Source organism: Leucoraja erinacea, chromosome 39 (genome assembly GCF_028641065.1).
Source record: "Leucoraja erinacea ecotype New England chromosome 39, Leri_hhj_1, whole genome shotgun sequence".
Classification (NCBI taxonomy): Eukaryota; Metazoa; Chordata; class Chondrichthyes; order Rajiformes; family Rajidae; genus Leucoraja; species Leucoraja erinaceus.
Window position 1 is genome coordinate 10,226,764 of NC_073415.1, and position 12,537 is coordinate 10,239,300.

Below are 12,537 nucleotides of genomic sequence, written 5' to 3' on the forward strand. Positions count from 1 at the left end.
CACTGTACTGCCTATAATAAGAAGATTGAGGGGGGATCTTATAGAAACTTACAAAATTCTTAAGGGGTTGGGACAGGAGAGATGCAGGAAGATTGTTCCCGATGTTGGGGAAGTCCAGGACAAGGGGTCACAGCTTAAGGATAAGGGGAAAATCCTTTAAAAACCGAGATGAGAAGAACTTTTTTCACGCAGAGAGTGGTGAATCTCTGGAACTCTCTGCCACAGAGGGTGGTTGAGGCCAGTTCATTGGCTATATTTAAGAGGGAGTTAGATGTGGCCCTTGTGGCTAAGGGGATCAGGGGGTATGGAGAGAAGGCAGGGACGGGATACTGAGTTGGATGATCAGCCATGATCATATTGAATGGCAGTGCAGGCTCGAAGGACCGAATGGCCTAGTCCTGCAACTATTGTCTATGTTTCTATGTTTCTATGTCCACTAGTTCTTGATTGAGTGTTTCCTGATCACTCACGTTCGGAACTCCGAGAACTCAACGTTTTCCCAGAATCCTGAACACTCACAGCTTTGAGACATTGTGGATTGGATCGAGGTCTTGAATAAAGAGTTAAAGATTTCTCATTAGCTGAGCTCAACCTGCTAAACTTAATGTTCTTCTCTGACCTGCTGTCAATTCCCACAACATCATCTTCAGTTCAGTCGGAGAAGTCATTGCAAATATGAAATTGACTGTAAAAATAACTAATTTTCTGGTTTGTGCTATGCCTGAACTGTTTGCAATTATCTCTTCAGAAAACTGCTTGATGACATTGTCTCTGATTGCGTTCTTCATAGAAGGTTCTGGTAAATATCCATAAGTATGTTTTCACACTGCAATTTTGGTTAATTTTGGTACTTGAATTTACAGGGGAGTTTGCACTGGATCTGATCTTTAGATGTTAGGCTTCAAAGATAAATAAAGCATTAGCAGGCCCTTCTGCCCATCGAATCCGTGCTGAACATGATCACCCCTCACACTAGTTCTATCCTACACTCTAGGGACAATTTACTGAAACCAATTCACCTCCACACCTGAGATAGACACAAAAAGCTGGAGTAACTCAACTCAATGGGACAGGCAGCATCTCTGGAGAGAAGGAATGGGTGACGTTTCGGGTCGAGACCCTTCTTCAGACTGAAAGGATGAGAGGATATCTTGTGGAAACATATTAAATTCTTAAAGAATTGGACAGGCCAGACACAGGAAAAATGTTGGGGGAGTCCAGAACCAGGGGTCTGTCTCAGTTTAAGAATAATGAGCAAGGCCATTTAGAACTGAGATGAGGAAAAACGTTTTCACCCAGAGAGTGGCGAATCTGTGTAATTCTCTGCTAATTCACTGGATATTTTCAAGAGAAAGTTAGATTTAGCTTTTAGGGCCAAAGGAATCAAGGGATATGGGGGGAAAAAAGCAGGAACGGGGTACTCATTTTAGATGATCAGCTTAAGGATAAAGGGGAAATCCTTTAAAACCGAGATGATTTTTTCACGCAGAGAGTGGTGATCTCTGGAACTCGCCACAGAAGGTAGTTGCTTCATTGGCTCAACGGGCCCTTGAATCAGGCCTCCGGGATACTGAGTTGGATGCACCTGATTTTGGCGGTGCAGGCTCGAAGGGCCGAATTACTATGTTTCTCAATGATCAGTGCGACAGGGCATTGGGAGCACCTTTTTTCTTTGCTCACCTTAGGCTTTGCTTTAGGCATTCTATTGAGTTAGGGTTTTGCAAATTGCCAGACTAGATCTGAAACTCATTTGTAACCCCAGAATATTTAACCATTCCTGACATGATGAGAGGCACTGTTAAATAATTACTTGTTATTTGTTTCCAGTTCAGGGAGATGCTTTCTTATTTTATTAATATTTGGCAAAGAAAATTAGAATCCAGTAATAAGGGTAACAAGCATAGCAAAATGGAATTACATTCACAGACTCGTTCAAGATCTACCTTCATTATTCCTTTAACAGAATCTTAATTTACTTTTAAATAGTTGCAAATGACTTTCCCGTCTCTCCTTTGTCTGTATATTAATCTGCCTCAAATGACACAGGGACGATGACAGTAGAGATGCTGCCTTACGGTACCAGAGACGCAGGTTCGATCCCGACTATGTTTGCCGTCTGTATGGAACTTGTATCTTCTCCCTGTGACCTCGTGGGTTTTCTTCAGATGCTCCTCACATTCCAAAGACATACAGGGTTTGTACATTATTTGGCTTAGTAAAATTGTAAATTGTGTGCGTATGATAGTGTTATGCCCCTGTCCCACTTAGGAAACCTGAACGGAAACCTCTGGAGACTTTGCTCCCCACCCAAGGTTTCCGTGCGGTTCCCGGAGGTTGGAGGTTGCAGGTGGTTGCAGGAGGTTGCAGGTGGTTGCAGGAGGTTGCAGGTTTGCAGGAGGTTGCAGGAGGTTGCAGGAGGTTGCAGGAGGTTGCAGGAGGTTGCAGGAGGTTGCAGGAGGTTGCAGGAGAGTTGCAGGAGGTTGCAGGAGGTTGCAGGAGGTTGCAGGAGCAGGAGGTTGCAGGAGGTTGCAGGAGGTTGCAGGAGGTTGCAGGAGGTTGCAGGAGGTTGCAGGAGGTTGCAGGAGGTTGCAGGTGGTTGCAGGTGGTTGCAGGAGGTTGCAGGAGGTTGCAGGTGGTTGCAGGAGGTTGCAGGAGGTTGCAGGAGGTTGCAGGTGGTTGCAGGTGGTTGCAGGTGGTTGCAGGAGGTTGCAGGTTTGCAGGAGGTTGCAGGAGGTTGCAGGTGGTTGCAGGTGGTTGCAGGTGGTTGCAGGTGGTTGCAGGTTTGCAGGTGGTTGCAGGAGGTTGCCGGAGGTTGCAGGTTGCAGGTAGTGGAAGCAGGTTGGGAGACTGACAAAAACCTCCGGGAACCGCACGGAAACCTTGGGTGGGGCACAAAGTCTCCAGAGGTTTCCGTTCAGGTTTCCTAAGTGGGACGGGGGCATTATAGTGTGCGGGGATCGCTGGTCGGCACGGACTCGGTGGGCCAAAGGGTCGGTGTCCGAACATCAATCACCCATTCACACTAGTTCTATGTTATCCCACTTGCGTACATACGAGGGGGCAATTTTACAGAGGGCAGATTAACTCACAAACCCGCACGTCCATGGGATGTGGGAGATACGGAAGAAACCCCATGCGGTCACAGGGAGAACATGCAAACTCCACACAGACAGCACCCGAGGTCAGGATTGAACCTGGGTCTCCGGCGTTGTGAGGCAGCAACTCTACCGCTGTTGACATTGAACTAGATTAGTTATTTAAGTGTACTTTAACTAATGATTTAAATGTACTGTACCTTATTCTTTGAAAGAAAAGTCACAACTTTGGGGATTTTACTGGGGGCATTTTAACTGGGTGAAAAATGTAAAATTAAAACCTTATTAATGAAGGAGAATTGGACAGACTGGAGGAATGTCAGAGAGTGGCACCGGGAACTCGCGGATCCCCGGGGGGAGGCTGCTTTGCGGGGCACCGGCAGCGGCGACTTCTCCCACCCGAATTGCGGGGTTGAGAGTGACCTGGAGGGGGGCCCTACAACGCCCGGCGCGGCCTTAATTTGTCGTGGACTAGCGCCCGCCGGGGGCTTTGACCTCGACTTCGGGAGGGAAATGGAGTGCAGGGGAGAGACAAGAACTTTGCCTTCCATCACAGTGAGGAGGAGAGCCACTGTGATGGATGTTTATGTGAATAGTGTTGGTGTGTGTTTTGGTTCTTTTATTGTATTGTATGGCTGCAGAAACTACATTTCGTTTGAACCTCATGTGACGTTCAAATGACAAATAAAGGTATTGTATTGTATTGTATTGAGTGGAATGGAAAATTATATTGGGGAAACATTTGCACAGGAGCTGGGAAAATTTACTTGGATGTTGGGCTCAGATATTAATTCCCAGACTCAGGATCACTCTTTCATAGAAACATAGAAACATAGAAATTAGGTGCAGGAGTAGAGGCCATTCGGCCCTTCGAGCCTGCACCGCCATTCAATATGATCATGGCTGATCATTCCAACTCAGTATCCCGTACCTGCCTTCTCTCCATACCCCCTGATCCCCTTAGCCACAAGGGCCACATCTAACTCCCTCTTAAATATAGCCAATGAACTGTGTGGCCTCAACTACCCTCTGTGGCAGAGAGTTCCAGAGATTCACCACTCTCTGTGTGAAAAAAGTTCTTCTCATCTCGGTTTTAAAGGATTTCCCCCTTATCCTTAAGCTGTGACCCCTTGTCCTGGACTTCCCTAACATCGGGAACAATCTTCCTGCATCTAGCCTGTCCAACCCCTTAAGAATTTTGTAAGTTTCTATAAGATCCCCTCTCAATCTCCTAAATTCTAGAGAGTATAAACGATCAGTAGAAGTGAATTATTTTGACTTCTTCCTGTTTTAATGTATATTGACAAACCCTGAAGAAAGCTATTGAGCTCCCTGGCCTCCTGCTGTTGAACTAATTGACCTGCTATGACCAAGCAACACGTTTCTCTCCTTTAGTATTGACCAAATGCCATGAATCTTTCCTCATCTGCAACCTCTGATTTACGGGCAAATTATTCTCAGCTAAAACAAGCCCTCCAATCATGAATGTGCATGTTTCTACAGATCGACCCCACCGTACGTGTATATTGGTGACGTCCAATGGTTTGGATTCCCCAAGGTGTTGGAAGGAACTGCAAGTGCTGCTTTAAGATAGATATATAGATATAGATATGCCATTTATTGTCACTATACATGTACAGTGAAACTGAAAGCTGCTCGTACTCAGTGCATACATACAATTTAGCACAAAAAACAAGAAACAGAAAAAAACAAAAAACAGAAGGGAGATGGGGGGGGGAATAGGTGCACAAATTCTGCGGCGCTACATACATATATACATATATACAGATGGAAGTCCGTGTTGGGCGGTGTAGTCAGTGCATGTGTGAATTTGAATTTATGGTAGATATAATTCTCGGATAGCAACTATTCCTGAGTCTGTTTGTCCTGAATTTGATGCACCTATAGCGCCTTCCAGAGGGCAGCAGGTCGAACAGTCCAAACGCAGGATGGGAGCTGTCCTTGATGATATTCTTTGCCCTGCTAAGGCAGCGGGAGAGAGGAGATAGATCGGGTAGATGCACAGAATCTCTTGCCCAGAGTAGGTGAATCGAGGACCAGAGGACATAGGTTCAAAGAGACCTTCAGAATTAAGGGACATAAGTTTAGGGGTAATATGAGGGGGAACTTCTTTACTCAGAGAGTGGTGGCGGTGTGGAATGAGCTTCCAGTGGAAGTGGTGGAGGCAGGTTCATTGGTATCATTTAAAAATAAATTGGATAGGCATATGGATGAGAAGGGAATGGAGGGTTATGGTATGAGTGCAGGCAGGTGGGACTAAGGGGAAAAAAAGTTGTTCGGCACGGACTTGTAGGGCCGAGATGGCCTGTTTCCGTGCTGTAATTGTTATATGGTTATATGGTTAGAAGGGGAAAAATCTGAAGGGTAACTTTTTCACACAGAGGGTGGTGGGTGTATGGAACAAGCTGCCAGAGGAGGTGGTTGAGGCTGGGACTATCCCAACGTTTAAGAAACAGTTAAACAGATACATGGATAGGTCAGTTTTGGAGGGATATGGACCAAGCAGGTGTGTCTAATGTAGCTGGGACATGTTGGCCGGTGTGGGTGAGTTGGGCCAAGGGGCCTGTTTCTGCACCTTGTGTCTAAAGTGTAAAGTCATTGGATCTCTGCTATATAATATCCGTGGTTTGTTTACAACATAAATGCCTTAAAGTATGTACACTTTGAGATTTTAATCTGGTAGGCTGAATGTTGGTGATAATATTATTCTCCCAAAATGTATGATTATAGCTATAGCAACTGTCTAACAATTGCTGCAAGAACTGTCCAGCGCTCCCATGTTTAGAGGGATATGGGCCAAATGCGGGCAGGTGCGACCAGTGTAGCTGGGACATGTTGGCCAGTATGGGCAAGTTAGGCTGAAGGGCCTGTTTCTAGGCCGTAGCAATGGACAATAGGTGCAGGAGTAGGCCATTTGGTGACCTAGTGGTGACTTGGCATCACCACCTCCCGCTGCAATTGGACACTGGATTTCCTCACCAACAGACCACAGTCTGTTAGAGTCAACAACCTCACCTCCTCCAGTATAACACTGAACACCGGCGTGCCACAGGGCTGTGCACTCAGCCCACTCCTCTACTCCCTCTTCACCCATGACTGCATCCCTAAGAATGGCTCCAACACCATCATTAAATTGTCGATGATACCACGGTGGTAGGACTGATCAGTGACAATGACAAGTCAGCCTACAGGGATGAGGTCCAGCACCTGACAGCCTGGTGTGCCAACAATAACCTCGTCCTCAACTCCAAGAAGACAAAGGAAATTATTGTTGACTTCAGGAAGAACAGAGGGGGCAGACATACCGCCATCCATGAGGTGGAGCGCGTCTCCAACTTTAAATTCCTCGGGGTACACATCTCGGAGGATCTGTCCTGGTCTCTCAACACCTCCAAGCTGATCAAAAAGGCCTTTACTTCCTGAGGAGGCTCAAGAAAGCTCACCTGTGCCCCCCAGATCCTGACCAACATATCCTGCTGCACCATCAGGAGCAACCTGACCACCTGCTTCACGGTATGGTACAGCAGCTGCACTGCTGCGGACAGGAAGCCACTACAACGGGTGGTGAAAACTGCGCAGTACATCATCAGTGCCCCGCTCCCTGCCATGGATGCCCTCCACCGAAAACGGTGTCTGAGACGGGCCGGGAAGATCATCAAAGACCCCTCCCACCCCAACCATGGACTGTTTGCCCTCCTCCCATCAGGGAGGCGGCACAGGAGCCTCAGGTCACGTACTAGTAGGATGAGGAACAGCTTCTACAACAACACAATCACATTGCTGAACTCGGAGTCCCGCCGATAGATTTCTCCAGTCTCTCCGTCCACATTGTTTGCTTATTCTGTGTTTTTATTTCTATATTGCACTATTACTACGGACTGCTGTACCCATACTTGTATCTGTGCAATGGCAATAAAGTTGAATTGAGTGGGGGAGAGAGGAGGGGGGAAAAGGACACAGCTCGTGCAAGAACACTGATTGATTTACAGATCTCTTAAGGAATGCAAAGCTGTTTTTCAGCTGGCTGTCACCGAGTTATTATCTCCAGACAGATGGTTTTCTAAACACTTGATTAATGAAGCTCCTAGCGCAGTGACAGACAGTGAGACGTCAGCATCCAACACAGCACTGTGTGTTCTTGCATCACCTGCCCGTGTGGGTCAACTGGAGTCAGAAGAAGATCCCAACTCCTTCCCCCACAATTATCAGTCAACCTACCCTCCCGTTCAATCTGGAACTCTGCTCTCTCTCCCCAGACATAGAAACATAGAAACATAGAAATTAGGTGCAGGAGTAGAGGCCATTCGACCCTTCGAGCCTGCACCGCCATTCAATATGATCATGGCTGATCATCCAACTCAGTATCCCATCCCTGCCTTCTCTCCATACCCCCTGATCCCCTTAACCACAAGGGCCACATCTAACTCCCTCTTAAATATAGCCAATGAACTGTGTGGCCTCAACTACCCTCTGTGACAGAGAATTCCAGAGATTCACCACTCTCTGTGTGAAAAAAGTTCTTCTCGTCTCGGTTTTAAAGGATTTCCCCCTTATCCTTAAGCTGTGACCCCTTGTCCTGGACTTCCCCAACATCGGGAACAATCTTCCTGCATCTAGCCTGTCCAACCCCTTAAGAATTTTGTAAGTTTCTATATGATCCCCTCTCAATCTTCTAAATTCTAGAGAGACACTGCCTGACCTGCTGAATGTTACCCAGCCTTGCATTCCAGGCACTACCCACCCTTTATTCTTTCTTGGTGCAGCGGTAGAGTTGCTACCTCATGGCACCAGAGACCCAGGTTCGATCCCGACTACAGGTGCTGTCTGTACGGAGTTTGCACGTTCTCCCCATGACCTGCGTGGGTTTTTTCCGGGAGCTCCGGTTTCCTCCCACACTCCAAAGACGCACAGCTTCAAGATTGGCTTGGTGCAGGTTTTAAATTATGTAGTGTGGACAAGCTTTTCCCTTTGGCTTGGGAAGATTCAAACAAGTTTCAAAATTAAGGGACAGAAGTTTAGGTGTAATATGAGGGGGAACTTCTTTATAGAGAGTGGTAGCGTGTGCGGACTTCCAGTGGATGGGGAGGAAGGTTCGTTGTATTTTAAAAAATCTCTGAACTAAACTGGAGGTGGGTGCAGGCAGGTGGGACACCATGTTCGGCAGGGATATCTGAGGGCCGAGATGGCCTGTTTCCGTGCTGTAATTGTTATATGGTTATATGGTCCCATGGTGTGTACAGTATAAGTGTGCGGGACGATGGTCGAGCAAACTGATGGGCCGAAGGGCCTGTTTCATCTCTAAACTAAACTCAGTGGGTCGGGCAGCACCTGTGGAGGGATATCTGAACTGTTACCTATCCAGTCCCACCTCACAGGTGCTACCTGAGCCACTGAATTCCTGCAGTGCTTTGTGCTTTGCTCAAGATTCCAGCATCTACAGCTTCTTGTCTCTATAGTTAATTGCTCCGTTTGTGAGTCGTGGTCTAACACATCCCGTCTGATAGATGAGAAGGCACCAAGGCTGGGCAGCAACTCCTCTGGAATGTGCTGGGGGTTTAGTTTCATTTAGAGATACAGCGCAGAAACAGGCCCTTTGGCTTACAGAGTCCACACCGACCAGCGATCCCCGCACACTAACACTATCCTACACACACTAGGGACAATGTACAATTATACCAAGCCAATTCACCTACACACTTGCACGCCTTTTAGAAACATAGAAACATAGAAAATAGGTGCAGGAGGAGGCCATTCGGCCCTTCGAGCCAGCACCGCCATTCATTGTGATCATGGCTGATCGTCCCCTATCAATAACCCGTGCCTGCCTTCTCCTCATATCCCTTGACTCCACTAGCCCCTAGAGCTCTATCTAAACTTACAAAATTCTTAAGGGGTTGGACAGGCTAGATGCAGGAAGATTGTTCCCGATGTTAGGGAAGTCCAGGACAAGGGGCCACAGCTTAAGGATAAGGGGGAAATCCTTTAAAACTGAGATGAGAAGAACTTTTTTCACACAGAGAGTGGTGAATCTCTGGAACTCTCTGCCACAGAGGGTAGTTGAGGCCACAGTTCATTGGTTATACTTAAGAGGGAGTTAGATGTGGCCCTTGTGGCTAAGGGGATCAGGGGGTATGGAGAGAAGGCAGGGACGGGATACTGAGTTGGATGATCAGCCATGATCATATTGAATGGCGGTGCAGTCTCGAAGGGCCGAATGGCCTCTACCCCTGCACCTATTTCTATGTTTCTATGTTTTCTATGTTTCTAACTCTCTCTTGTGTCATACTTTTGAGTATGGATAGAAACTGGAACACCCAGAGAAAATCAATGCAGGTCACGGGGAGAACGTACAAACTCCGTACAGACAGCGCCCGTAGTCAGGATCGAACCTGGGTGGCCGTTAGCGTGTTGGTGTGCAGGGATCCCTGGTCAGTGCAGACTCGGTGGGCCGAAGGGCTGGTTTCCCACGATGTATCCCTAAACTAAACTGAACTGGCATGAGCGCGATGGGCCGAAGAGCCTCCTGTGTGGTCAACGTTCTACCTTAGATAGCCACCTCCGGTCTGGAGCTGACGATAGCAACACACACACACACACCAGCATTCCGCTTCCATCCCCACACCAAGTCTCAGCAGTGATCTTCATTCAGGCCACACAGGTCAATGGGAAATCAATACTAAATGATTCTTCTTCTGATGAAGAAAGTGAAAGAATCCTCTCACCATCAAAGCTTAACCTCATCATCAAATTACCGAGCAGAGACAATATATATGCAGGAGACCATTAAAGGGCCATTGAGGTGGAGAATTGGTATGACATCACATTACCCTGGCAATTCCTCATGGAATATAAAATGATGGAAATCAGATTAAAGTCTTCACATTAAGACCATCAATTCGGATTTGTTGATGGAACCGTCAATCATCATGAGACTGATTCTGTTCGTTTAAACTATTAACTCTTCGCTGCCTTTGGGGTCATTTATACTCTCCCCTATCTGCTCTGAAATAGTTTGTATTCTAACCCCCTAAAGATTAGAGGGTGCGGGTGTCAGGGGTTATGGGGAGAAGGCAGGGGAATGGGGTTAGGAGGGAGAGATAGATCAGCCATTATTGAAAGCGTGTACTAGACTTGATTGAATGGCGGAGCTGACTTACATAGAAACATAGAAAATAGGTGCAGGAGTAGAGGCCATTCGGCCCTGCACCGCCATTCAATATGATCATGGCTGATCATCCAACTCAGTATCCCATCCCTGCCTTCTCTCCATACCCCCTAATCCCTTTAGCCACAAGGGCCACATCTAACTCCCTCTTAAATATAGCCAATGAACTGTGTGGCCTCAACTACCTTCTGTGGCAGAGAATTCCACAGATTCACCACTCTCTGTGTGGGGAAAAAAAAATGTTTTCCTCATCCCGGTCCTAAAAGATTTCCCCCGTATCCTTAAACTGTGACCCCTTGTTCTGGACTTGATGGGCCGAATGGCCTGATTCTGCTCCTAATTCAGAAGAAGGGTCTTGACCCTTATTTTCTATGTTTCTATATAGGGGACGATCAGCCATGATCACAATGAATGGCGACTGGTGCTGGCTCGAAGGGCAGAATGGCCTCCTACTGCACCTATTTTCTATGTTTCTATGACCCGAAACGTTGCCTCTTTCAGCAATCAGTGCCTGTAGTTCCTCAAAGAACCCCTGGCCCAGGAAAGGAGTGGAAGGATATGGTCTAAATGCAGCATCATAGGAGTAGTTTCAATGGGGCATTTTGATCTGGGTAGAAAGAGCAAATCTCCCATTCTATAAGTATAAGTGTCCGGCATTTTCATGGTCACTGTTACTTAAGACTTTAGATTAAGAGATAGCATGCAGACACAGGCCCTTCGGCCCACCAAGTTCATACTGAACAGCGATCACCCCGTACACTAACACTATCCTACACAACTTATATATTTTTACCAAAGCCAATTACATTACAAACGTGTGCAGATACTGGTTTAAACCGAAAATGGCTCAGTACTGATTGGGGATGATCAGCCATGATCACATTGAATGGCGGTGCTGGCTCGAAGGGCCGAATGGCCTCTACTCTTGCACCTATTGTCCATTGTTTATTGTCTATTGAGGTTAGACTTCAGACTTGAATCTGAAGAAGGGTCTTGACCCAAAGCGTCACCCATTCCTGTAATCCTGTAACTCAGCAGGACAGCAGCATCTCTAGAGCATCTTGTCCGGGAACATTACCATCTGGTTTGGGAATTGCTCTGCCAAGGACAAGAAGGCTCTGCAGAGAGTAGTGCGTTCAGCCGAACGCACTATGGGAACTTCACTCACCCCCCTGCAGGAACTATACAACAGGAGGTGCAACTCCAGAGCCAATAAAATCATGGGAGACCCCTTCCACCCCTGCAACGGACTGTTCCAGCTGCTACGGTCAGGCAAACGCCTCCGTTGCCATGCGGTGAGAACGGAGAGGTTGAGAAGGAGTTTCTTCCAAGAGGCCATTAGGACTGTAAACTCCTATCTCACCAGGGATTAACATTACTGAACCACTCCACTGCTTTTTTAAAAAGTGCTGTTTTTTCCCTTTTTCCTTCTGCACACAATATTTAATATGGAAAAGAATGTGATTCTGTTCCATTCTGTTTGTAGTTTGTTTGGTTGTTTGTTTGTTTGTCTTTTTGCACAAAGTCCGCGAGCATTGCCACTTTTCATTTCACTGCACATCTCGTATGTGTATTATATTTGAGGGAGTTAGATGTGGCCCTTGAAATGGAGACTTACGGGATGATCAGCCATGATCATATTGAATGGCGGTGCAGGCTCGAAGGGCCGAATGGCCTACTCCTGCACCTAATTTCTATGTTTCTATGTGACGAATTGACTTGACTTGATCAAGGAACGGTGGAGCCCACAATGGTCCATTGTGGGCTGTGGAGAAGGTGATAAACTTGACTTGACTTGATGACTTGGAGAGAAGCAATGGGTGACGTTTCGGCACGAGACCCTTCCTCAGCAACTACAAACCTGCACGTCTTTGGAATGTGGGAGGAAACCGGAGCTCCCGGAGAAAACCCACGCAGGTCACGGGGAGAAAAACGGAATGTTAAATGATGCCAGCTGAAATGGGTCAAATCCTTACTGGAACTGGGCCAAGGAGAATAATATGGCTGTGACGTTCCTTCAAGGATGTTAGGAGGATAATCCAGGGATGTCTGAATCACTAGGGAAGGGGAAATATCATTAAGTATCCTTGACGCATGGTGAATATGGAAGAATGACAAACATGGATTTACAGGTGGTAAGATACGCTTAACAAAGCTGCTTAATTTTTTCAAGGATGTAACTGAGCAAGCTGATGAGGGAAACACAGTGGATTTAATGTTGCTAAGCTTTTAGTAAAGCTTATGATAAATTGCCAC